We start from the raw sequence: 25,580 nt of genomic DNA on the forward strand, positions 1-25,580 counted from the left end.
AACTGCCAAATACTAGTGTTTCTTGGTTTAGGTCTTGCATGGGTGTAGAAGGAAGAAGCGCAGTCGCTGTGGTTTTGGCTGGGGAGGTGGGTACGGTCTTGGGCTTTGTTCTCCCACCCTCAGCTTGCAGAACTGACAAGAAGAATAGGGAAGTACACTCTGTACTACTTAAGGTCTTATGCTTCAGACATCAGGCTGTCGTGGTGTAGTTTCCTATAGTTCCCTTCTTGTTAGCTTTGATATAGAACTAGATAAATGTCCTGTCAAATGAGTTTAATAACATTACCACTTAAATTAGCAAGAAGTTGGAAGGACAGGGGTGTAATGCACTGCCCATTCTTTGTTAACTCTCTGTGATCTATTCTAGTTGCTGAGATGGTTTTTCTAGTAAGAGTCAGCCCATACTTCAGCCTGAGAACACGTTGTTCACTGCTTTATGTAATTTTATGCATAAACTTCTATGAAGTTTTTCACTTCATGCCAGAAAACTGAAGGCAAAGCTGTTTGTATCTTTAATCTTGAGGAAACAGTAAGTGACATGAAGATCCTGGAAGGGAGCAGTATTTTCTTCCTTCCTCCTATAACTTTTTGGTGCTTTTGCTGTTGTGGTGGTCATGGATCAGCTTGGGGTGATATGTTGTATCACCTGCACTGGAAGTGGGTGAGAGAAGTCAATGTAACAAAGTGGAATTTCCGTTAGTTACGTTTGCGAAGAGCCTAAAAAAAAAAACTTTTGCGGTAATGTATTACCTTAGAATGCAGTTATATCTGTAAAATCAGTTACAGCGAAGTGCATTCTCCCTATTAGAGAGACTGCCAAGCTTTACCTATGGGTAAAGAGGGCCAAACCACAGCAGAACCTCCAGTATCTAAGACAACATCTGTCCTGTAGCACTTAATAAAGTATTAAACCCCAGTAAAAGTGCATTTTGAAGTCTGTCCTCCTGGTTTTCCCTTAATGCTAGTTCTGTTGCCTTTGATGCTGCTGGGCAGTAGCTGGGAAGAAGAGTGCTGGAGCCAGGTTTTATTTTAATTCTCAGTCTCACACGCTTGTATTACTGATGGTGCAACTGACTGTGCAGCTAGGTCAGTGTAACTAGTTGTGAAACATGGTTTGATGCTATGCATTGGTACGGAGCCAAAACCCCAGCTCTGCTCAGGGCTGATGCTAAATGTTCTGCCATGAGAAAAGAGGAGTTCCGCATTGCTGAGGCGAATCGAATCTTGCTCTCGTTTGTAAATTCGGCGAGTGTGAAATGGGCATCAGAAAGAAAAAGATACAGGGCTTTCCCATACAAACTATCACTTTAACAGTAGCTTCTTTTTGCACTTCAGAAGCTGAAGGTGAATTTCTTGTGTAACTAGTTATTTGTACGCTGAGCAAATCTAACTTGTCTGCAGCTACAGTTCAAAAACTGTTTTTTTCCATTTTGACCTGAAATGTCACAGAATGTTTTTCCTTTTTACTTAACTTTCTCATGCCCTCTGCTTTAAGTTGATGGAAATACTCAGGTAGCATTTACTGTAGAGGAAAAAACAAAACAAAGGTTTTTTGAAAAAGGAAATTGAAAAACTTTTAAGCAGAGTAATATGACTTTATTCTTGATTGCTGAGATAAGGTTCACTCTTAAAAACAATCTGATCTTTCAGTGCAGCATCCCGTGGATGTGGCCATAAAAATATCAAAATTTGCATAGAGCTGAAAGCCACAAGATACATACCACTTAACCTGGATATTTAGGGGGACTTCTGAGCATCAGTTATAATAAAGAAGAGGCGATAATGGAAAATCTTGCATTTTTGTCACAGTGCCACAGAGTAACGTTCAGGTTGGTGTAGCTGGACTTAACTAGAACTGAAGGATTAATTTAGGGAGGCATGAGGGCACTCGACTTGCTCATGAGCTCTGTGCAGCTCAAAAGCCACAGAAAAGACCTAAAAGCCAGAAATCTTAGCAAGTCTGTCACTGATGAGATCTATCCTTAAACAAGTCACTTATTACCAAAACAATAGTCGCCATTTTTGGGCCCTCAGTTATTCCTGTTCTGTGTAAGAGCTTCATGATTTGATTTGCTGTCTGGCAGTGCTGAGGTTTTCAGATGAGTTATGGAAATCTCAATATACTGGAAACATCTCTGTTTAAAAGGTATTATCTGAGACTGTTATGTTGAAATCTGAGTAATTTTTTTTTTTTTTTGGTTTTGTGGTCATAACTGACATATGTCTAGCACATTTTCCCAGCCTTTCACACACCCCCTCTTCCTTCCTCCCTTTATCTTCCTTCTACTCCTTCTTACACCCAGTTTCTTCCTGTATACGACTTTCTGCCAGCATCTCCATCTCTGATGCAGTCTAAATTCCGTGCTGTGTTTTGATTTTTTTCTGAGGCATTAGAAATAATACTTAATTGCTAACAGTGCAGTTGAATGCTCAGAAACAGTGAAGAGATTGCCAGCTAACAGACAGTCTGATCAGGAAGGTGGGAACACTGTAGAAGAAAAGAGAAAAAATTTGCACTTTCCTGACAACGCATACCCCCTTGGAAAACGGTTTTCTCTTCCAGCTAGCTTGCTGGTTTCATGTTGACATACGACTTCCGTGAACTATCCCGGCCTACCCCAGTATGTTGCTTCATGAAGCAGTCCAGTAGTGCCATTGCCAATATTTGAAAGGTGAAAATCAAAACTGTCTCCTGTTATTTTTATGACCAGCTATCATCATCATTTCTATACTGTTCCATCATAAAGTTGTGTTGGTTTTTTGCATTTACATCTTGTACCTGTTAAAGAATTTCTTTTATGCATAAAATAGAAGAATTGCTGTTGAATTCTTTTGGGGAGATTTATCAAAGTGAAGTGGACCTGTGTGCAAAAAAACTTTAAATTCCACTTTAGTTCCTTGTGTGCGTGTATATACATGTATGCATACATCCATATATAAAAAAGTACAATTGTATATTTAAAAAAAAATTATATATATAAATGCAGGGTATATTAAAGTTTAGATACTCTGCTTGTATCCCTGTGTGGCTTCAAATGTGCTCACTATATGAGTTTCAAAAGGCAAGACCAGTAGACTGACACCCTGGGGAGTCTGGCTATCCGTTCTGATCTTCCCTGTGAACTACAGGCTAAATGTTTTCTTAGCGTTGAGCCAGAGCTTTCTACTGCAGATGAAACTTGCCTTATGGTACACAGTGATAAAGCCTGAATAATCACTGTCGTGTGTTTATGTTTGGTTGGTTTTTGTTTTTGTAAACTCAGTGTCTGAAATTCCAGACAATCCTGGTTTTTTTGAGACTTGGCAGATGAAAGGGTGGTGAATGTCTGGGACTCTGAGAATCTCAAGTCAGTGCCTGTAGCAGTTGAGGAATGTTTATATGTCATAAAATATAGTGAAGATATTTCAGTAATTACTACTACTACTATGTATGGATTAAAAAATTTAAATATCTTTGTTACGTTTAGCAAATATGTAGTACTAGTAAATATATCTTAGTGTTCCAGGAAAGGCTTCAGATCTCCCAGCAGGTGAGACCCGCTGCATAAAGCAACAGCTGTTTTGTCTTTGGTATGCTGTTATACAGAAAACTCAGTGTGTTTAGGATGATCAACGTTAATTCTGGAGCTTGATCACATGAGATGAGATTCTAGGTCAAAAGCTGTACACAATGAAGACTAAAACTTTTTTTTTTTTTTTCACTGAAATAAGTAACTTGCCTTGTGCTGCAGGGTACTTTCTGATAGAAAGAGGTCATCTCCTATGGCGTGGTGCTAATCTTAAGTTTTCTCTGAACACAGATTTGATTCTGAAAGAAACTGATGTTATATATTTTATTTGAGATGGATCTGAACCACTGTAATCCATTACATTCAGATTGACTTAAATGAAGCATGTTGATTTGTAGGTGCTGAAAATGTGGACCTGAAACATTTAGCCTTAGGTTTTTAGCCTTAAGAGGGTAGATATAGATTAGATATTAGGAAGAAATTCTTTACTGTGAGGGTGGTGAGGCACTGGCACAGGTTGCCCAGAGAAGTTGTGGATGCCCCATCCCTGGAAGTGTTCAAGGCCAGGCTGGATGGGGCTTTGAGCAGCCTGGTCTAGTGGGAGGTGTCCCTGCCCATGGCAGGGGGTTGGAACTAGGTGATCTTTAAGGTCCCTTCCAACCCAAGCCATTCCATGATTCTTTCTGATTCATTAACCTGATAAGTTACTTTTAGCATTGATTTTTTTTTTTCCTACAATTCAAGAAAATATAACTCTTAAGAAGGGGGTTTTCTTTATATTTCCTTCAGCTAATTTCTTGCCTTGCAAATAAGGGTATTGGTAAGTAGGAAAAAATAGGTGGAATACCCATTTAAAATTAAGCTTTCACACTTTTTCTTCTTGCTTTAACCTCAGCGCTTTGTGTTCTCCTTTCCTGCAATTTCGTTGGGAGGAGGGGGAACAGAACTCCATTCTGGAATTTCTTCAGTGTACCTCTTTGTCCTGTTGCACCCTTTTCCTTTCTTCTGACATCTTGTCTGTTGTTTATTATTTTATTATTATTCTATTATGCTGTGGTATATAGGCCCTATAACGATCTATAAAAACATCTAAAAATGAAAGTTTTATGGAGCTTAGGGGAAAGGAGGCCAAAAGGTCCCGCTCAGTGGATGCATTCAAGTGGAATGGGGAGCCCTGGGTTCTAATACCTTCTCACCAGATTGTCCAGCTGTCCTGGCCAGTGACGTTTAACTCAAAGTACACGAACAGCCAGGGGAACGAGTGCTATGTCTGCCTTTGAAAAGGGATGACGAGGTCTTTCAGGCATCAGATTCTACTCTGGGATTTTGCGGAGAGAGTTTATAATGCAATAGCATAATGCAGTTAATGCTGTAATAACACTGTGTTGCGGCTGTTGAGTCACCTGATTATGGGAGAATAAAAGATCTGTGGCATTTTGGAAGCTTATGGGACTTGACACATAGGCTTTGTATCAATTTTTGTGTGTCTGTGATCACTTCTGATGATCACAGACATCTTATCACCTGCTGTGGTATGTAAGGGACAGGAGACCCTCTGAACATGTCTTACATGGAGCCCACAAGGGAGATGGCTCCACCAGGAGGAGGGGGGGGTCTTGGCATTGATCCCAGCTTCTGAACACTGGTCTCAGCAGCTGACAAGTTGTTCTGGTTTTTGCCCTGATCAGCTTGCTTTAACCAATTAGACTATGAACCGTGGGCTGGCGGAGCAGGTGCAAAGCTGCTTTCTTCCGCGCAGAGAGCCAGATGGCCAGTTAATCGTCCCAATCACTGAGTAAGACTTGGCCAAGTCTCCTGCTCGGTTCTCAATTCTGCTGCTGCGCTGCCAATTTGGGTCTCGTGGCTTTAAGAAAATGAGGACTTCGGGGACATCTCTGAGCATCTGGACTTGTCTTAGTCATGATTTAACGTGGTTAGTTTCAAACCTTGAAATGGTTCCTAGCTGGTTTTTGTTTTCTTAAAAGAAAAAATTGCCTGATGCTTAACAGGAGTAAAGACTTCTTGGCCTGAGTTAGGACATCTTGCTTGTTACAACATTGTTAGTATCAAGGTATGGTTGTGACAGAGAAAAGCTTTAAGTAGGAACCCATATTTTGAAGGCTTTTGCAAGATCTTTTATCAGTTGAGTTATGTATTACAAGACAAGAGTTGTGGGGGCATTTTGAGGGGAGAGTATTTTGGCTTGCTAGAGTTTCCAGAATCCTTTTTCAGGATAATTCTTTTTAATTGTTAGGAAGAAATGGGAAATATATTTGAATGCTGCACTTTGGAAGTTGTGCTAGACTGTGAGGGATTGTAAACTTGCTAATAGAGTTGCAAATGAAACGTGTTTTCTTATCTATATGCTTATACTTAGTCACCCAGTGTAATAACTGCAACTATAGTTTACATGTAACATCTTCATATGAATATGTTTGTGAATTGCAATATGTGTAACTCAATCAGTTGCTTTTGTGTTAGACAACCCGCTTTTGTTACAATAAATAATTTTAGGAGATAAAACTGTGGGGTGCCAGAGGCAAAAGATGGGATAAAGCAGAGTAATGATAATATGTCCTTTGCAGTGGTAGGGAATTGAATTAAAAAGATGCCTAGGTATTTCCAGTAGGCCACCTATTTTGTTCAATGCTGAAAAGGCAGTCTCTTGGTCTAAAGTGATTCTGAAGTCCCATGTTGATAGTTATTCAAGCAGCTTGAATAGGCTGCCAGTCAATTCACAAGTAGCCTGTATGAGGGAAGGATCAAATATTTAAGTTTTCATATTTAAAGTTCATGAATTATAATCTGCATTTCTTTTAAATTTTTCCTTTTTTTTTTTTTTTTTTTTCTTCTCCACCTGTTTTCCTCAGCCCTGGATCTGTTCTGCATAGCTTTTTTTAGTAATGCTTTGACTGTGGATCTGATGATACCAATTCTACCTAAAAGTTATGTAGCCACTGGATTATGCTTCCTCTAGGGAAGAAGGTGAAGAGCTTTGCCTAGACTGTTGTGCTTATGTCTGAAGTCTGCGCTGCACAGTCTGTGAATAATACCAGAAAGTCTGGACGAGCTCTGACTTCCTTGAAGTTGTACCTGCTCCTTTTTTATGATGAAATACCAGCAAGAGAATGGCGGTGGAAATACCTCTTTGTTCATGCACAGATTTTCTCTCTCCAGTTAAATTCTCTGCCTGGAGAAGCAGTTGAACATAGCTGGTGCAAGTTTGATTTACAGTTCCCCGCATGAATCCTTTAATTCCTGCTTGCCTATAGAATTGAGGCATGGATTTTTAGCCTTCACAACACATATGCAGTAATGTAAAATTCTATTTATGTGCCGAGGGTTACTAAGTAACAGTTGCTGAGGGAAATGCAGTCTTTAACTGCATGACGTCTGTGCACTTAAAATTGCCAGCCAAGTAGTACATTAACATAGATTTTGCACATTAATGTAATGGGATTTGCTGTGGGCTATATGTGAGCAAAACCTTGGGGAAAACAACAGCAGTGTCGTTTGAAGAGTTGGAGTCTCTCTGCAGCCTGGTGTTGCGGACAGGAGATGAAGCCCAGTTTTCCCCTTCTACCTCATCCTCTCCATGCTGCGCCATAATTATGGACCCTGATATATTTCTGTGTATTTATATCTGTATCTACCTAGAGATATAAGTTTCCGTGTGTAACCAATATGTTTTGCATGTTGTGGTGGGTTGACCCTGGCTGGACCCCAGGTGCCCACCAAAGCTGCTCTATCACTCCTCTCCTCAGCTGGGCAGGGGAGAGAAAATATAACGAAAGTCTCGTGGGTTGAGATAAGGACAGGGAGAGATCACTCAGCAATTACCATCATGGGCAAAACAGACTCAACTTGGGGAAATTAGTTTAATTTATTACCAATCAAATCAGAGTAGGGTAATGAGAAATAAACCCAAATCTTTAAAACACCTTCCCCCCACCCCTCACTTTTTCCTGGGCTTAACTTCATGCCTGATTTTCTCTGCCTCCTCCCCTCCAGTGGCACAGGGGGATGGGGAATGGGGGTTGCAGTCAGTTCATCACACGTTGTCTCTGCTGCTCCTTCCTCCTCAGAAGGACTCCTCACACTCTTCCCCTGCTCCATTGTGGGGTCCATCCCACAGGAGGTAGTCCTCCATGAACTTCTCCAACGTGAGTCCCTCCCATGGGCTGCAGTTCTTAATGAGCTGTGCCAACGTGGGTCCTTTCCATGGGGTGCAGTCCTTCAGGAACAGACGGCTCCAGCGTGGGTCCACCCGGGGTCACAAGTCCCACCAGCAAACCTGCTCCAGTGTGGGCTCCTCTCTCCACAGGGCCACAGGTCCTGCCAGGAGGCTGATCTACTGTGGGCTTCCCATGGGGTCACAGCCTTCGTCAGGCATCCACCTGCTCTGGTCTGGGGTCCTCCATGGGGCTGCAGGCGAACAGCCTACCTCACCATGGGCTTCAGGGAAATCTCTGCTCCGGCACCTGGAGGATGTCCTCCTCCCCCTCCTTCACTGACCTGGGTGTCTGCAGAGTTTTCTTTCACGTATTCTCACTCCTCTCTCTCCTGACTTCTGCTGGTGTTGCACAGTTTTTCCTTCTTAAGTATGTTATCACAGAGGTGCTATCACTGTTGCTGATGGGCTTGGCTTTGGCTGGTGTCGGGTTCGTCTTGGAGCAGACTGGCATTGGCTCAGTTGGGTATAGGGGAATCTTCTGGCAGCTTCTCACAGAAGCCACCCCTGTAGCTGCCCTGCTACCAAAACCTTGCCGTGCAACCCCGATACCCATGTGTATCTTTCTTCAGGGCAGGGGGGAAAGGTTGAGTGGCAAACAAACAAAAAACCTGCTGCGACTCAGGGATACATGGGGTGCTGATAATACAAGGAGAAGTTTGCCTTGAGCTGCGTCTCCTCTAGTAACTGTGTTTACCTCTAATTTTGCACAGAGGTTATCCGAGGATTTGTTTTTTCCAAGGATTGATTTTCAAGGAACGTTACTGTGGAAAGGTCGTGTGTCCAGCCTTGAGATGGAGCTTATGTATTGAAAAAGATTCTACTTAAGTGATCAACTTTTCCTTTAAATCAAACCTAGTGTAACTTACACCAGGGCTTTGAGCTGGAGACCTTTATATGCTGATGAAAATGGGCTGTTGAACTGTCATGAAGTCCTACAGCTTTTAACTCATTTCTCTGTTACAAATCTACTTTTTGTCTGCAAATACTTGGAAGATGGGGGGTGCGGGTATGTGAGTAATTATTGCAGGGGGGAGGTAGCATGAGCTTATTAGGCTGTATGATTTGCTCATTGTGGACTATGTAGAACTTCAGTGAGGTTCTTGTATTAATTACATCATTTTGCCAGCATACATAAAAGATGTGCAAAAAATAAATTTTGATAAGTAACTACTACCAAAGTCCTTTTATAAAAGTGGCATAAATATTTACCAGGCATATTTAGTTGTTAAGTTTCCTGGATTTTCAGGAAATACAGGATGTTATTTGTAATCATTGAGAAATGCATTGTAGCTGAGAGTTGATATTGTGTTATTTACCTGGGCTCTTCAGTGGCCGACATTGCTACTTTCACATGGATAGTATGATAACTTACCGGCCTTGCAAAATTAACTTCACTCATGGCAATTGATTTTTAGTTATTTTTTTCCCGCTTTGGATGATTTATAAAAACCCCTAAACCAAAAGGAAACCAAACCTACGGACATCATCACTGTAAAAGCTGTGTACATTGATTTTTGTTCCTGGCATTGTAAAGTCTCTTGACATTTTCGATAGGGTGTAATTCTAAAGCTCTGTCTGACTGCATTTTTTTTGTCCGTGTTTGAGAGACTCTACTATCTGAGCTTTTTCTGTAGTCTTTCAGAGAATCCACCCATTTTCCTTTTGAGGCCAGAAACCTTTCCCTCTGGGAAGAAATCCGTCCCGAGTTCTTCATTGCTCAGTCAGGCTCCTGTTTTTCTGTAACTCTCTGTGACCAGCTGTGATGCTCAAGTGGTTTCAACCTGATGTATTAGCCACAGCTTTTGCTTCGGGAGGCCGTCATCTCTGGTGGCAGTATTGACTCCAAGCAAAGTAACTTTAAAGTCTATAGAAGAAGGAAAGCAGAATGGAGAGAAAATTTGTCAGCAGAATTCCAAGTACATATCTGTTTTTCCAAACCCCTTGCTTGGTGCTATATAGGCACTCGTGCATCTTTTCTCTCAAATGCCGCGGTTTAGGAGAACTGGGGTTAAGCCTTTTTGCTAATAGTGCCTGCCTTTGCCATGTACTTAAGGAGCTGTACATCAGTTCCAAACATCTGTAATACAGTCATTTACAGTCATTTAACTAAAATGGATGCAAAAAAATAAAATCTTTTCTGCAAAGCTGCTTTCTGGACAGTTGGCTCCCAGCCCGTACTGGCAAATGGGGTTATCCCATTTCAGATGCAGGGCTTTTGCTTTCACTGAACTTCATGAGATTCTTGTCAGTTCACTTCTGCAGCCTGCCAAGGGACCTCTGGCTAGCAGCTCTGCCTTCCAGTGTGCTGACCAGTCCCCCAGTTTGTTATTATCTGGGCCTTTATTAAAGAAATTAAATGATACTGGCCTCTAGCTTTGATCCCTGGGGGATATGGCTGCTGACTGACTGCCAGTTGGACTTTATGCCATTGATCACAATCCTCTGAGCCTGGTGGTCCAACCAATTGTATTTCAATACAAGGTCCAACCCCTTGTATTCCACCTACCCAAATCTTACCTTCCCGGTTTGACTGTAAGGGTAGAGCGGCAGACTGTGGGAGGCTGTGTCACGGGCCACGCTAAAGTAAAGGGACATGATACGTTTTTTCCCCTCCTCCACAGAATCAGTCATTTCATCACGGGAAGCTGTCTGGTTCGTCAGATACCATTTGCCCTTGGTAAATCCAAGCAGGCTGTTCCCACTCCCCTTCTATCCATGGAGAACAATTACTGCTGAAACTGTTATGCCATCTGCTTTTAATTAGAAGATAAAAACAGCTAAGCATTTGAAATGCTATGTATTAAGTGTGTGTCTCCCTTTACCAATGCATTATTGCCCCTTCACTGTAGACGTGGAGGTTTCTGTTGAGCACAGAAGGTACCCTACCTTTGGCGTCTTTTATACTTCAGTAAAGTACTGCTCTTTACCATCATTGACAAAAAAAATACTGGAGACGAGGCCTTTTTCTTTCAACACAAATCCACATAAAAGAGAGAAGAGGCACGAAGTGTACTTTCTAGTTCAAGGATGATCCTTGCTTGCTTGAAACCTTGCTAAAAAGATGGACACTGGTCACAGCTTCACAAAGGCTTGACAAATTGATACTAGTGGGTATATGGTAACTCATAACAGTACAGAGTTAGTCTTGAGTGGTCACAGAAGAAAGGCAGTGCTGGCTGGCTAAGCTAAGGGTGCTTTTTTAGTTAAATAGCTAAAAAAGAGAAAAGATCTAAAAATTAGGCACTGAAGGAAAAGGTGGAAGTTGACAAAAAGAACAAGTGCTCCTGCCGGGAATTTGAGACAGACCCAGACAGTGAATAGAAGTGCTTGCTGGTTGTGCTCCATTCTCCCCCACAGAGCTTGAGGCTTGCACAGATGATCACTATGAATGGTGCAAAAGTAGCATTACTTGAAATAACTTTTTGTTTAAACGTATAGCTCTTGAATTTCAACATGATACAGATATGTCTTTGTTCCTGCCTCCCCTTACCATGAGACTTTTCTTCTCATGAAGATGTGCAAGGTTTTTGCTAGAACCACATTAATGATTGCAACTCTGGTAAACTGAATCATCTTTTTAAATGTCAGTTTCTATTTGCTTTTTGGCTCACTGAGCGATAAGGTGGCTGCTCACAGGTGTGGTTGTATTTCTGGTATTAACCATTTCTCCCGTCTGTACATGCACATGAGTCTTTCATTGTCATCACTTCTGACTTTTCTTTACGTTGGTAGCAGGGAAGATGGACACTTATTTTTACAGTCAGTTGGAAATTTCTATTGCTTGGTCATTCTCCGGTTTGGTTTCTTTGTTCAACTTTATATATTTGGAAAATGGTAGCAACAGCTGTTTAAAACAATACTGCGCCTGGGAACTGTTCCATTTGAAAAAACAACAGCAAAGCAAGAAGTGCTCCTGAAGAACAGGATTATGCTTAGTGCAGATGGCATCTTTCTTATTCAGTGATTAGATTATCTGTTCATGCTTTTCAAAAGGTATGAGAACAGCCTTATGAAACACTTATATTATGGAGCGTGTATCTTATCATATTGGACATCTGAAGACACTTTTGATAAATGCTTTCTGATCACAGTCTTTTTTTTTGTGTGTGTACTTAAATGGAAGCAATTAGCTCTACAGGAAAACCTCCCCTATTTTTAGGTGAGTAATAGTGTGTATTTGCTGATGAATCAGGTGTCACCTGGGACTGAAGAAGCACTAAGTGCAAGATCTGAGTAATTTCCTGGGGCTCTCAGGGTATGTCTTACCACTGGCTCGTGATGGTGAGCAGCAATAGTTAACTTCAGGTGACTGTACCTGAAAGTCAGGAATGTGTTAAATTCTTGATCTGTAGGGGAAAAAAATGTAACATTTTACCTGTACTTGTTGCGTATGAAATCACCAAGTCATGTTAGAAACTAGCCAAATCACTTTACCAAAGTTGGGGTAAATGCTAATAAGACTGCATATATAAGTATTCACATCTGCATGTTACAGTCTGGGCTGCGTTAGGGTGTAAGTGTGCTCCGGAGGAGGGCACCAATATCCAAAGGTGGCAGTGGAGCTGGTATAAAAAGCCACTTGGTGGCCCAGTAGCCAGAACTTGCTGAGGTCAGGCTCTGAGTTACAGCTCTTGCAATGTCTAGAAGCCCCAGTGAGATCAAGTGCCCTGATCAGGTTTAAAATACGCGGTCATTAAAGTGCATTAGTCTCACAACTGCATAAACATTCTGATGTTATTGCTGCTGAATGAAACAACGCATCCTCTATTTTCTTGTAGCTTGCTTCTTGCTTCAGAGGACTTTCATATACGAATTGCAGGGCAACTAATGAAATTGGCCTCTGCCGTTCATTAACATCAGTAGCTCTTCAGAGTTTGGGTTTTTTGTTGTTTTCCCCCTCACAGTGGTCAGTACAATTTGAATGCCAATTTAGACATTTTAAACACAGATCGAACAGTTGCCTGAAAATAAACTATTAACATGTCATCTCTCTGGGCATGTTTGGGTAAACAATTGGTTTTGGTGGTTTTTTTCCAATTTTTTTGCCTCTGAGACTTTGCTATTCCCTTCTGAGATGGGAAAGTTCAGCTATCAAACATGCAGGTTAGTGTTTTAGCTTGCTAGCTTCACACGTGTGTTACAATGGTGCATTTTTCTTCTAATCGTATTTGTGCAATCGTAACTCTGCAGAGTAGTTTTTGTGAGCAGTGCCTCTGTGTTGGCTTAAAGTGTGGGGGAAAGCATTGTTCTCTTGTGTTGCTTTTAGAACACAAAATAACAGAATATGGAGCAAAATCATGAGAAGAGGTATCAGGTTTTATGTAAATCATTGACATAATGCCACTTACACAGGGGTGGCTGAGAAATTTTGTTTTGAAGGCATTCACCTTTGTGAAAAACGAAGCAGGCTTTAATGGTGAGTTCAGTAAAGCCTTTCAAAACACTTTTTCTCTGAAAATATTAATAAAGAACCATGATTGTTATTTAGTGTGTGTGAACATTGTGAAAGGGAAATGATCATCTCAGTAAGGGTCTCCTCCTCCGTTCCTGATAATGGATGCTGCAGTCAAAGCAAGCAGTGACTGGGAGCAGTTTCTATTTGTGTTGGAGGCATCATTGTGTGATTATTTTTTTTCCTTGTTATTGGAGTGGATTAGTTTTAGTTAGCTTTTTTTGAGATGCTCCTGACTTGTGTTTTATTGTTTTAGTGTTAATTTAGGTGTATTGTTTTGTTGTTTATTGCATATTTTATGACAGTCGTTTGGGTTCAGTTTAGACAGTTTCTTGAAAAATGACTGACAGCTAGAATGTTTCAGAAATCAGTTGATCCTCTCTTTAGATTTTGCATTCTGTGGTTGTTAAGGTAGCTAGGGGAAGTGGGAAATGGATCCTTGTTTTACTCCCCTTAAAATGCCTCACGAAAAACCATAAATTTATTAAAATAGATGTTCTGAAGTTGCTTTCTTAAAAATATGCAGAAAAGGATTGTAAATATTTCAGTGTTTGTTCTTTGGCTCTAGGATGATCTTTTTATGAGAACATAGAGAAATATCGAGGATTTTTTCATGTTTAGAAAGTAATTTTACTAACATATAATTCGACAACTATCTACTAGTTGACATTTGGTTTATATTTGAGAGACTTAGAGCAGCCTGCTGAAAGGAAGGTCTTACAGATTTGGGCCCACTTTGGACATTAGGTGAACAAGTCCCTGGAATAGTACTGTGGCTTTCTGAAAAGGTAGTTGTTCCTGACTTATGATTTTGATATCAAAATTTAGCGTTTAGCTCTCTGTTGCTTCCTGATAATTGTCTTGCATCAGAATTGAAGTTGCTGAGAGTTGGTGGGCAAAGTCTGTCTCTTAAAATGAAGTATTTTAAAATATATTTTAGTAGTAGTGACAGAGGAATGTTGTTGAATTTGTATTTACTGGATTTCTTTGAGGGAGGGAGAAACGTTTTATGCTACAAAAGCGTAAAAATGTTTTGCAAGAACCATTATTGGTGAAAACCTTTTTTTACTGAGTTGCAGCTTTCTGATTTATCGGGGCAAGGGAAGATGATCCTACTTTAGATTATGGCTTTCCTTTGCAATTTTTGCAGTGTTACGTTCATGTAACTCTAACCCAAAATCTCTGATATTGCTTCTTTTTCAAAGAAAAAACACAGGGAAGATACCTATTTGGCACTCAAGTTATTTTAAAAATCTATTTATGCCTGCTGTTATTTTGGAGTACAGTCTGCCTGCATATCTCCCATTAAAAAATAATCAATGGTGAAAGGGTTTTAATCCAAGTTCTTAAATGACTGTATTTTGTTGATATAAAAGTGGGAAAGCTAATTTTTTTTATTTTTTTTTAAATCTGTTTTTGTTCAAGATTTGCAAAGATGACTAATTCTTGTAAGAAAGTCTTTTTGTGTTGTCTTTGGTGAGGTATGAGAAAAGCAGGTAACTTCTGGGTTTTAAGCGTGTTGAGAAAAAAACATCTTGAGGTGCCTTAATATGGTTCTAAAAATTAACATATACTTCCCAATTGTCCCTCCTTCCTGTGTCTTTAAATCCAAGGTCATTACTTAAAATGCAGTTACATTTTTGCACGTGCTGTCTTTCTCTCTCATGTGCTTTCTCATTTAGGAGGGAGATTTAGATCCACGGTGTTGTGGTGAGGCTGCTGGGGCTTGGACTATTATCCCCTTGGACTATCTTTGGACTATTATTCCCTTGCTGCTCTTCCACATGGCACCCTTGATACTGGAGGGGGCAATGTGATGCCTATCAAGCATGGTTATAAGGCTCAGGGTCTGAGGAACAAGGGCACAGGGGCCAAGGGTTTTCTCCTTGATCCTTCCAGTGCAGTGTAGGGCTTGAAGAACTGCATGGATCCTGGAGGTCAACAACTGGTTGCACAGCTGGTGCTGACAGCTTTTTTTTGTGTTTTTACAACCATGGGGGCCCTCTTTGAAGATGAAGGACTGCTCAGAAGAGACTTCATCTACCTGACCAAGTAGAGCAAAAGCATTGTTGCCAAAAGGCTGGCCAGCCTGGTGAGGAGAGCTTTAAACTAGGAACAATAAGGGAGGGAGATGACGACCCACAGACAAGTGAGGAAGTGGTGGACCTAGTTGGCAAGCAAAGAGTTCAGGGTGATGTGGACAAGAGGAACCTTGGAAACAGCACAACAGGGCTGAAGGCAGAAGTTTATTCAATAGAGGATTGCGGAAAATAATCCTTCAGCAAATACTGGGTTTTGCTTAGTGTCTAGCATTCCTGGTGAGTCTTCGTTAGACTCAAGGTTTTAATAAGACTTAGTATCTATGTTTGTAGTATTATTTTTTTTAATATAGTCTTATAGTGAGGAACTATTTTTGAAACATTTTTATCTGGATGATGTGATCAGTGTTTTGCTTTGTCTTCACATATCATAGAATCATAGAATATCTTAAATTGGAAGGGACCCATAAAGATCATTGAGTTCAACTCCTGGCTCCTCACAGGACTGCCGAAAACAAAACCCTATGACTAAACCCATTGCCTAGATGTTCCTTGAACTCTGACAGTCATCGATAGTGAAGATAAAATTAAGCTAGAACTATTAAAAACAAAAAAGTATTCTTACTTTTTTGTGCTCGTACTGTTGTGCGTGGAGGTTTTTCAGCCCCTGTGGGGTTTGTTAGATGCATGTATTTTTCAAATACAACAAAGAAGTCGGACTGATTGCAGGAAATCATGTTCTTGCCCTTGATCGTTACCCTTCCTGGTCGCTATTTTGTGCTGATGACTTAAGCTTCAATTTGTCTTCTACAAAACACTACACTTCCTAAGTGAAGAGAGGATTTTTGTTTGTTTGCTTGTTTGTTTTTTTTTAATTTACTTAAGTGGGAGTTAAAAGGTGTCATACCAATGTTTTACAATCATACAATCTATTTTGTGCCTTCATTAGTTTCCTTTAACTAAAAAGCTGACTTCCATGCCAACTGTATTTCAAAACTGTTGAAAAGAAACCTTTATTTACATTTTGAAGAGGACAATAGTGTTTTGATTATTTTGTAAATACCACCCTCATAAATCTTGACATTTGAAAATATTTTCCTTTAGGTGGTGTTTGTGCGTTTATTTACACCACGCAGAGGACCTGTGTTCCTTCTGGGAGCGCAGAGTAATAAAACTCGGTTTCTTTCAAGATCATGCATTTAATATCGGCCTAAAAAATCGAACAGAGGAAAAGCTTGTGTCATTCAGTTACAGAGTCCATAATTTACATTGTGTAGCAAACCTTGTTTCTCCCATTAAAACTGGGGGTGTGGGGCTGTATGGTGGATCGGATCTGAGAGCGGTTCTGTTCAGTTCTCTCCTTCTCTCTCCCCTCATGTCATTAAAACGGATTATTTTTAGCCCCTCTCCCACCCCTTGTTTGGCTCCTTGGGGGCCCAACAAGTGTTCGGGTCAGCCCAGCTTGAGGAGGTGGTGAAGAGGGGGGACACAAGCCTCGGGGATGGGACAAGGCTGTGGCCATGGTGGAGCGCAGGCTAATGAGGAGCTGAAACATCAGGTTTTCTGGGTTAAAATCCCACACCACTTTTGAAAGACAAAGATGTCTCTCAATAACCCACCACCCCCCAAAAAACCCCAAACCCTTTTTGTACAAGATTTAAGTAACACTTGATAATTTTATCACGGTGCAGAAACAAATGAGTTGGTCAGTACCGTGGTCAGAACTTCTTTGAACCTACAGGTCTTGCAGGTAAATAAAATGTATTTTAATATCAGGTGATTTGAGTGTAAGATTTTTCTTAGCTTTGGCCTAGAAATAGAATTCACAAAGATAGAGACTGCTGAGTGACCTAAAGCAGTGAAAATTATCTTCCTTCCAAATCAGTATATTGGAAAAAATCCCTTCTAAAATTAACTGCTCAGTGCTGTATTTAATTCTTCTTTTAATTCTTGGCAAATAAGTGTAAAATCTGCCTTTTAAATGCTGAGAGTGTCTTGGTAGTTTTCAGGGAGTTGAAGGAGTGTAATTTTGAATGTAAAGTGCTTTTTTGTGAGCTTTCTTTCTCATGAGCTAAGACTTGGGAAATGAAAATTAAATTCAAGAAGCTGAAAGTCCATTTTTGGTGTGCAGTGGCAATTGTTTTGGGGCGTTTCTCATTAAGGGCGTTTGGGGCGTTACTCATTAAGCTCAGAGGGGGTTTGGGTTAGTGTAATGTGTCACTGTGAGTGCAGCAAGGAAGTCTTTTAAAGTTGTCTACTCTTAGGCGCGCTTTTTTTTTTTTTTTTTTGTGGTACACTCAACCTAAAGCAAGTGGTTAAAAGATACTTTTGTTGCTCAGTAAAGCCAGTCTTCAACTACATATAGAAATGACCCAAACGTATATGTTGGCGTATTTATTTTTCACACTAAAGGACTGGTTCTTGCACGTAATGGAATTAAGAATGAAATACCAGAAGTGAAATTCTGGCCTCCTCGCAATCTGGTTTGCTGCTGGGGAACTGGGCAGAGCTAAACTGTCGTGTTGGGTGCCGAGTTCCTTCTCTCCGTGTTTAGCTGGCACGATAATGCTTCAGCTTTTTGTAGCCCATGTAGTCACGTGTGTTCCACTTCGCTTCTGCAGGCCTGCAGAGTCAACCAGTTATTGACAAGGGAAACCTTATCTGGTTTCTATTTAAAAAAGGCAATGCTGGCTGCAGAGTCAGGATATCAACTGTGCTGGGTTTTTGTCAAAAATACCTGTCCACTGTTGACTGGAGTACTGCAAAAGCCAGAAGGTTTTCACAGCTGGGGACCCAGAAAATACGTTTTTTTTGCTGATAAGGTGGCAGCTTGGTTTATTTCTAATAGTTTTGTATCGTCCTTAGGCCTGAAACTTTTACAGTGAATATTTTTGAAATGCTCTGTAATAACTTTCATTTTATAATATATTCCACTCAAAACACCTTCTAGGTAATGGGAGGAAGAAAATAATATTTAAATGACTATTTGATTTTTTTACTTATTTAATTTTTTTTACTTATTAACTTGACTCTGTGTAAACACTGCTCAGTGATAACCAAAACGTCCCTGTGTTATCAACGCTGTTTCCAGCACAAATTCAAAATGTGGCCCCATACTAGCTGCTATGAAGGAAATTAACTCTACCCCAGCCCAAACCAGCACAGATGCTTAGGTGACCTTTTTTATCACTTTCTGTTGGATATCTATATGAATTCTTTTCAGATGTTATCAATGTGCTAGAATATAGAAGTGCTTTCATTAGCAGAAGGAAACAGGATTGCGTTTGTACGCTTTTTTTTATTATTACCCTCAGAAGGACCTCAGGTGGTGGTATTTGAAAAGTACTAGTCTGCTGGGGCTAGACACTGCCATTGTTCAGTGTACTTATGAAGCCCTTAAGGAGATGCACTGAGACTTGAGGCTGCAGCATCAACGTTGTGTTTATGAGTTAAGCCACATCCTTTTCTTGAAAAAAAAATAGTGTGTGTAATATTTGTACTTGTTCAGCAGGTGGCTAAAACGAGTGCTTAAAGGCAAGTAAATTAGCAAACAGTCTAGATAAGATAAAGGTGATGAGTGGACTGTGAAAGTATCAGTATTAATAGCTGTCACTCTTCAGACTATTCTGGAAATGTGCTTAAACAACTTTTGTAAAAGAGATTTGCTGTCGTGCTCGATGTCTGAAGTCCCTGTTTTTGGTTTTGTTTATCAAGTGCTATTGTGGTTCCTCTTTGATTCATGAGGTCCAGAGCTGCATCCATCAATGTGCCTGCCAGATGCTGTTTGCAGTGGCTCTGTAGAAAAACCACAGGGGTTCAGAGCAGGCAGCACATGCGCTTTAATAACTTTAGTTTCAGGTCAAGCGTTCTGGAGGCTGTCAAAACTCAGTGTGCTGCCAAGTGCGGTTTTAGATCCTTGTATTGATCTTCACAGTTTTGCATTGCGTGTGCACCACTGCACTCCTTGTACAACTGATGTGGTGGTGGTTGCCCTGCTCGGTGGAACCGGGGTGGGACTGGGGGAGGAAACAGCGAGTCATAGCTCTGTCCGTACTTGTCTGAATTTTAGGTGATTCACGGTCAGGTTTCCTGTGTACGGTTTCAGGATTAATGTGCACAAAGTGAAAGGCACACTACAGGAGTCTGGCTTCAAATTGAAAATATTGATCCCGGAGCGTGTTTTTGTGTCTAGTCTTAACTTGTTCTGCAAATTCTTTGCTGTTTTATGAGAATTCCTGATTCTGGCAGCGTCTTAGATTACCTACATAGTAACAGGTCGCTCACATAGCTTTTCCTCTCCCTCTGCTGCTAAGGATAGAGTACGTGAATTTGGGTTTCTTGGGTTGGTTTTCTTCAGGTCACGATATTCATGGGAAAACCTTGATTCTTGCACAGGGTTCTCTGTCCTGGTTTTTATTTTCTTTTGTCTCTCAAATGAACTTTGTCGTTTTAGCACTTTGCTCCCAAATGCAATTAGCCTCTGTCAGTGGTATGGGCACAGTAATGTAATCACTTGTTTTCTCCCTGTCACATGCTTGAACCTCCCTCCTCAGCATTAGGGGAATATTTTACAGACAAGTAAAAGCTGCCTAGTAGCACACAGTGGATCCATTAGTTGTTTTTTACCTGTTACATTCTGAGCTGAAGAGATTTTAGTTCAGTTATAAAATATGAGAACCACAGAGTGGTTGAGGAACCTCTTCTCAAAATGAAATAGAATTGCTATAAAGGCAAGATATCCGGTGTATTAAACCCAATTTCTAAGAACTTCTCCACAAACAGAAGTAGTTTTTTAAATGCCTTTTGTAAACGGAGGGGAACACATAGCAAAATAGTGTGGAACTGGTGATGGGGAATGTAGCAATTTTTTGAGTTGGAATTCAGTGGTTTTTACTGCAGCCTCCCAGTATCTTAAGGTTTTAAAATAGACTGAATGCATATCTTCAAAGACCTGGATAGTATGTTTGAGGCATCTCGAACCTTTTTCAAAGGGCCTTTGTCTGCCTTGGGGGTTAGCGATGGGATCCTTTTGTTTGAAACGTCTTTTGAAATTCTCAGTCGGTGATATTAGCGGCAGTAGCACTGTACTGTTGAAGCTGAGAGGAACAGATAACTGTCCTTAGAAAACTTTAGCCCTCTCTCTTTCCATCACTCTGTCATTTTTTTCATTCTTTTACCTTAAATAAGATTTTGACACATGCGCAGGAACATAAGAATAATTATTCTATATAGAAGTTACTGAGTAGAGGATATTTTTAGTATTGTATTTCAGAAACAATGTAAAGAATCTGTAGAGGCAAAAATTAAACTCAGAATATGAGGCCTAGGAGAAAACTGGAGATAATGATTGTGATTAGCTCGCGGTTCAAAAGAGCTATTTTATTTATCTGAAAATTAATAGGAAAAATTGAATCCTTTTCATGACTGGTGGGGACTGAAGAACGAACTGATGTAGGAGTTCCTGGAACCCTTTCAAGAGTTTGAAGCTGTAGAGATAAGAAGAGCCCAGCTTCAGTCTGGCGTAACCCTGTTCTGAATGATAGCAGTAGTCTTGCTCGGGGAGTACGAATTAGCCCATATGGCATTGTGAAATTCACCGTTCACGTTCTGTGCAGGAAGCTGGTGCCTGCAAGCATGTGTATGAGTTTCTGTATTAATGAAAAGAGGGTTGGAAAATCTCCACTGAAAAAAAAAAAAGAATTAATGGGTGAGTTCAGGAAGATGTTTGACATTAACATACTCATTAGTGCAGGTCCAGGAGATCTCTGCCCACCTGAAGAAGGGCAACTACTGTTCCATGCATTCTTGCTGCTAATAAGGGTTGTCCACAGCATCTCATCTGTTTGATTGTGTTAAGCTGTGCGTGTAAAATTCCCCACAATGGATGGGAGATAAAAACTTTTGAGACTGATGGAGGTCTCTGAGAAGAAAATAACAAGGAACTTCTCCAGCTTTCATGAGAGCAACATTGTTAGTACTTAATCTGGGGATGCAGAATCCAAAAGTGGCAAAGAAAACGATCACAGGATTTATGTCCTGTCCTGCCGACTGCAACAGTATTTGATATTTGGAGAAGCATTTGCACATTTGTTGAACTTATTGATACATGGCTCTCAATCATGTTACTGTCACATTTTTGAAGGAGCACATACCCATGGTTTAAAGATTTCTTCTTATTTTTTTCCCCCGGAACTCTGTGGAAGATCAGTTAGTTCTGTTGAGAAGAGGCAACATATATAATGTCCTGAAGGTATACTGTAACCTGAACATCATACATATGTTTTGTGGATATTAAATGAAAATTAGCCTTGCATGGTAGAATTTAGGTGAATATCACTGCGGAATTGGAAGTTAGGAATATTTTGCTGAGTTCTTCAGCTGAGTCTGGAGCTGCATGATCTACTGCTATGGATATAGTATAGATTATCAAGATTGTTACTGCCTGCAGCAATGTACCCTTTTTCTGTTATTCCAAAATGGAGGTTTATTGCCAGTCAAATCTGGGTTTATCCAGTAGAAACTCGTCTGTCTTTTGAGGTGGTGTTTGTTATTTATGTTAATTTCATAAATGTAGCATAGGGTAAGAATCAAGTGTTTACCATGCCCCTGGTTCTGCTAGGTGTCATGGACTTAAGTGCAAGGAAGGTAACATGCTATGGATGGGAATAAATGAATGAATGAATGAATAAGAATGAGAGAAGGAACTGGAGAAATAGCTATGCTGCCAAAGCAGCAGTTCACGCACCCATGGTCTGTGTTGTCGTGCTGCAGTTAGAACTTTTGATGTCAGTGTGGCACTTTTCTGAAAATAAAGGAAATTTCAGTCTGTTTTCATTTGTGCCACGGGGATGGAGCTACACATAACTAGTTAAGTACATAATAAGAACACAGAGTAGATTGTAAAAGGCAGGAATGAGAGCACAGACAATACGAATCTCTCTTTCATACTGGATTTCTGTAATTCTCTTCTAGATGTAACACTTCTTGAATAATTGTTTGATTTCCGATGAGAATTTTTAACTTTTCTGTGTCTTTTTGTCACTTGCAAAATGAAGTCATCGAGTAACAGTTTTATGGTTAAAGGAAAAGAAACAAGCCTTTCCTAAGTAGTATGCAAAAATGGCAAGGTAGTTAAAAAGCTGGCTTGAATACTCCAGAGTACAATTTTCCATTTCCGAGTTCTGTGTTTTCTTGAGGACGTAGCTGCTTCAGTAAATGTAATATGCTTCACTGCACTTTTTAATCTGGCCTGGTACTGTAGTGGCTGCAGAACACAGCTCATTGTAACTCAACATTTTTTAATATTTTCCGCTTAGATCACCTAAATAGGCACCAAAAGCAGCAAAATACAAATAGCCTTGCTTCTTGCTCTTGGTATGTATAGCCAAACATGACTTTTGATATTGCTATTTGTTTGTTGCAAATATTTTGATAGCTAGCTCTTATTTGTATATTTACCTATCAAAGCTTTAAAAAGTTGTGTAATATGGAGACTGTGATGTTCACTTGGCCGATAAACCAGGTGAACTGAGTTACAAGGCATTGGTGAGCAGCTACAATGGGAAGCAGGGCCAAAAGGGTCTTGTAAAACTGTGGCCGATTATAATGCAATTTCTAATTTTTATCAGGGCTGAGTTAAGAGCAGCTGTATATGTACATATTCACTTATATACAGTTGCAGTTTACATGCACATCTTATTTTGTAACTGCTTTAAGAAATGATAGAAGTTTTTCTAGTCTGTGACAAGCTGTTACGGTGCAGTAGATGCTGGCTTGCTACTTAGGTGTTTTATGGTATTTTGGAACACGAGCAGCCCAATTCATATAAGAAATGCAACTCCAGTCTGCTTTGGTAGTGATCTTGGTGCTCTGTGGCTTCTCTCCTGATGTTAGAACACCTGCAGAATGGGGCACGTCCTCCTCACTTTTTCTGAAGTACAGGTTGGAGGCCTTAGTTCAGAGAAGGGTCTGAGCACATTGAGAACACCCATCTCATCTCAAGAAATTTGACTTGACTTCCAGTTTAATGATAGTTTTTGTGGTGGTTGAGGAGATGATTGTGGAGTGAGAGTGAGTTTTTGTGAATATAGGCCTATATAATACTTATTTCATGCTAAAATCAGGTGTAATCTATAGTTCTTGGGAACTGATGCTGTAATATAAACGTATTTTGCCTATCACTTCTGAAAGTGCATTGCGTACTCAACCTGAAAGTAAGAGCTAGTTAGAATTATATTTACTATGTTGTGTACAAAGGGCCTTTATTTTATAACCAACCACAAGCACTTTACAACTGTAGGTAAGGAATCCCTCCTGGCACAGCTCAAGCAGTGTAAGGGAATGTGTTCTCAGTTTTTCTGTTCGTTGATTGGAAGGATAGAGACACTTAAGAATTTTTAGAACACTGGAAAAAAGAATTAAGCAGCTGGCTAAATCTTGTGTTTTAAAATGCTGTTTTATCATATAACTTGTTTTAGTGCATCTGGATCATCAATTTTTCTTTCTCATATTGTTTTTGGTAATACTAATACTAGATATGCCAGTAATAATGTGTTGTGTAAATTATTTTAGTGCAAATAATAAAGCAAAGACACCTTTTCAGAAGTTAAATTCTCTGTAAGAAGCCATGCCAAGTGGATTTACATCCAGCCGTGCACTGTCATGTTTTAGGCTGATACATCACACAACTTTCCTGTCAGCGTCTTGGAGCTGACATCTGTCAACACCAACATTGTGGCTTATCCAGGGAGCAGACAGCACAGCTGCTGTGTAGTTCTTCCCAGTGATTTAACTCGAACCAAAATATCTCAGGGCTCAGTCTTTCTAATTTCCCTGAGACTGCCAAAACCATGTTTTTAAAGTGAGGGATGCAAACATCTTCCTAGTAAGAACTTGGAGTCACAACTCATTTCATAGGCACCACTGAGTATCTGTTGGAGTGTTTTGTTGCTACTGCTCTTGGTGCCTTGCAGCAGGTTACAGACTTTCAGCTGTTCCCCAAGAGGAACAAGAGCATGAGGAACAGCAATCCCTCTCCTTCTGTGCTACCAGCTTTACCATACACTCAATACAGTGGAATACATTTGAAAATGGAGCTAACAAGCACTGTCTTTACAAAACCGAGAGCAATAGCTCTCGCCAGGAGTTCAGCTGTCCCCTTATCTGGGAAAGCCTGAACTTGGTTTGATCATCTAATTTTGTATGAATTTTGTCTCATACACGATGGCACAATTTTTAGTAGCTTTTTGCTTTGGGATTGGCTCACTCTGCTGTAGCAGATGTCCTCTTCTGCTTTTTTCAGAGTTGAAGGCTGTCCTCCATCTCTTTCTACAAAGAAGATGTAGTTGAGTTGCTGCTCACTATAGAGCAACTAAAATAGGATGGTGAACCCAACTTCAATATGCAGCTTGCTGAATCAGTGGCCTCTACACGCAGGTGGTTCTGTAAACCAGTACAGGTGCTGTGGACCTTGGCATGTGTCCCTTGTGCGTGTTGACAGCACGTAACACATTGCCAACTGGGTGGCTCCACAACTTACAAATTATATCTGTGGGGACAGGGCTTAAGTATTTGTGCTGATCACAAAATTGTTTACCCAAAGGAAGTTGTCTCCCAGTACAGGCACTGCTAGTTTCTGCCTGGGTCCCTCCATCTTCCTGAGGGACACTAGTTAAGCCAAACCGAGGTGAGCATCTGCTAAAACTGACTTGTCTCCTCAGCTTTGAGAGAGACATAGCTGATGGGTTTTCTGCATGGGATGCTCAGGTTGGTGCCTTGAGGGAGTGCAGAATCCTTTCTCTTCTGCAGGTTTTTCTTCCTCTGAAGCACAGTTTCTCCTTTCTTTCCTGTTCTTTCTGCTATTTCTGTTCTTGACTGTTGCTGTGTGACACCAGTAGGTTTCCTAGGTCTTTCTTTTTTCCTAACAAAGCTTGCTGTCTTCCTTCAAAGTCTCTTGAGTTTATGTGCCCTAAGTTTGTACTCCTGTGTTCTATAGGGAGGTTGACAGACTTAATCTACCTGTCATCTTATATCTTCTGTGTGGTTATTAATAGGGGGAAATAAGAGACCCCTTACAGTTTGGAAGTGTGCTATGTTTCTGAGGGCAGAGCCGGTACTTTTCGTGGACGGATTGTATAGCAGCATTTTCAAAACATAAGTCAGAATTTATAAATTGTACAAAGGTAATTTTTCCAAAATGTCAACAAAGTCTTGTGAACAAGCATGTACTTGAATATCCATCCTTTAAAAAAGCATAGGCGTACGTTTCTCTTTTTTCCCTTCCTCAACTCTTAGTCAACTCTTTGCAGTAATATTTATATTGCATCAGTCACTTCATATCCATCACT

The 25,580-nt window shown here is 40.3% G+C and overlaps 1 protein-coding gene across 2 annotated transcripts in view; it reads left to right on the forward strand.

Annotated features, from left to right (window-relative positions):
* Window positions 1–25,580, forward strand: part of MBP (myelin basic protein) — a 120,300-nt gene that overhangs the window by 34,411 nt on the left and 60,309 nt on the right. The window lies entirely within an intron of this gene.

Source organism: Larus michahellis, chromosome 2, assembly GCF_964199755.1.
Source record: "Larus michahellis chromosome 2, bLarMic1.1, whole genome shotgun sequence".
Lineage (NCBI taxonomy): Eukaryota > Metazoa > Chordata > Aves > Charadriiformes > Laridae > Larus > Larus michahellis.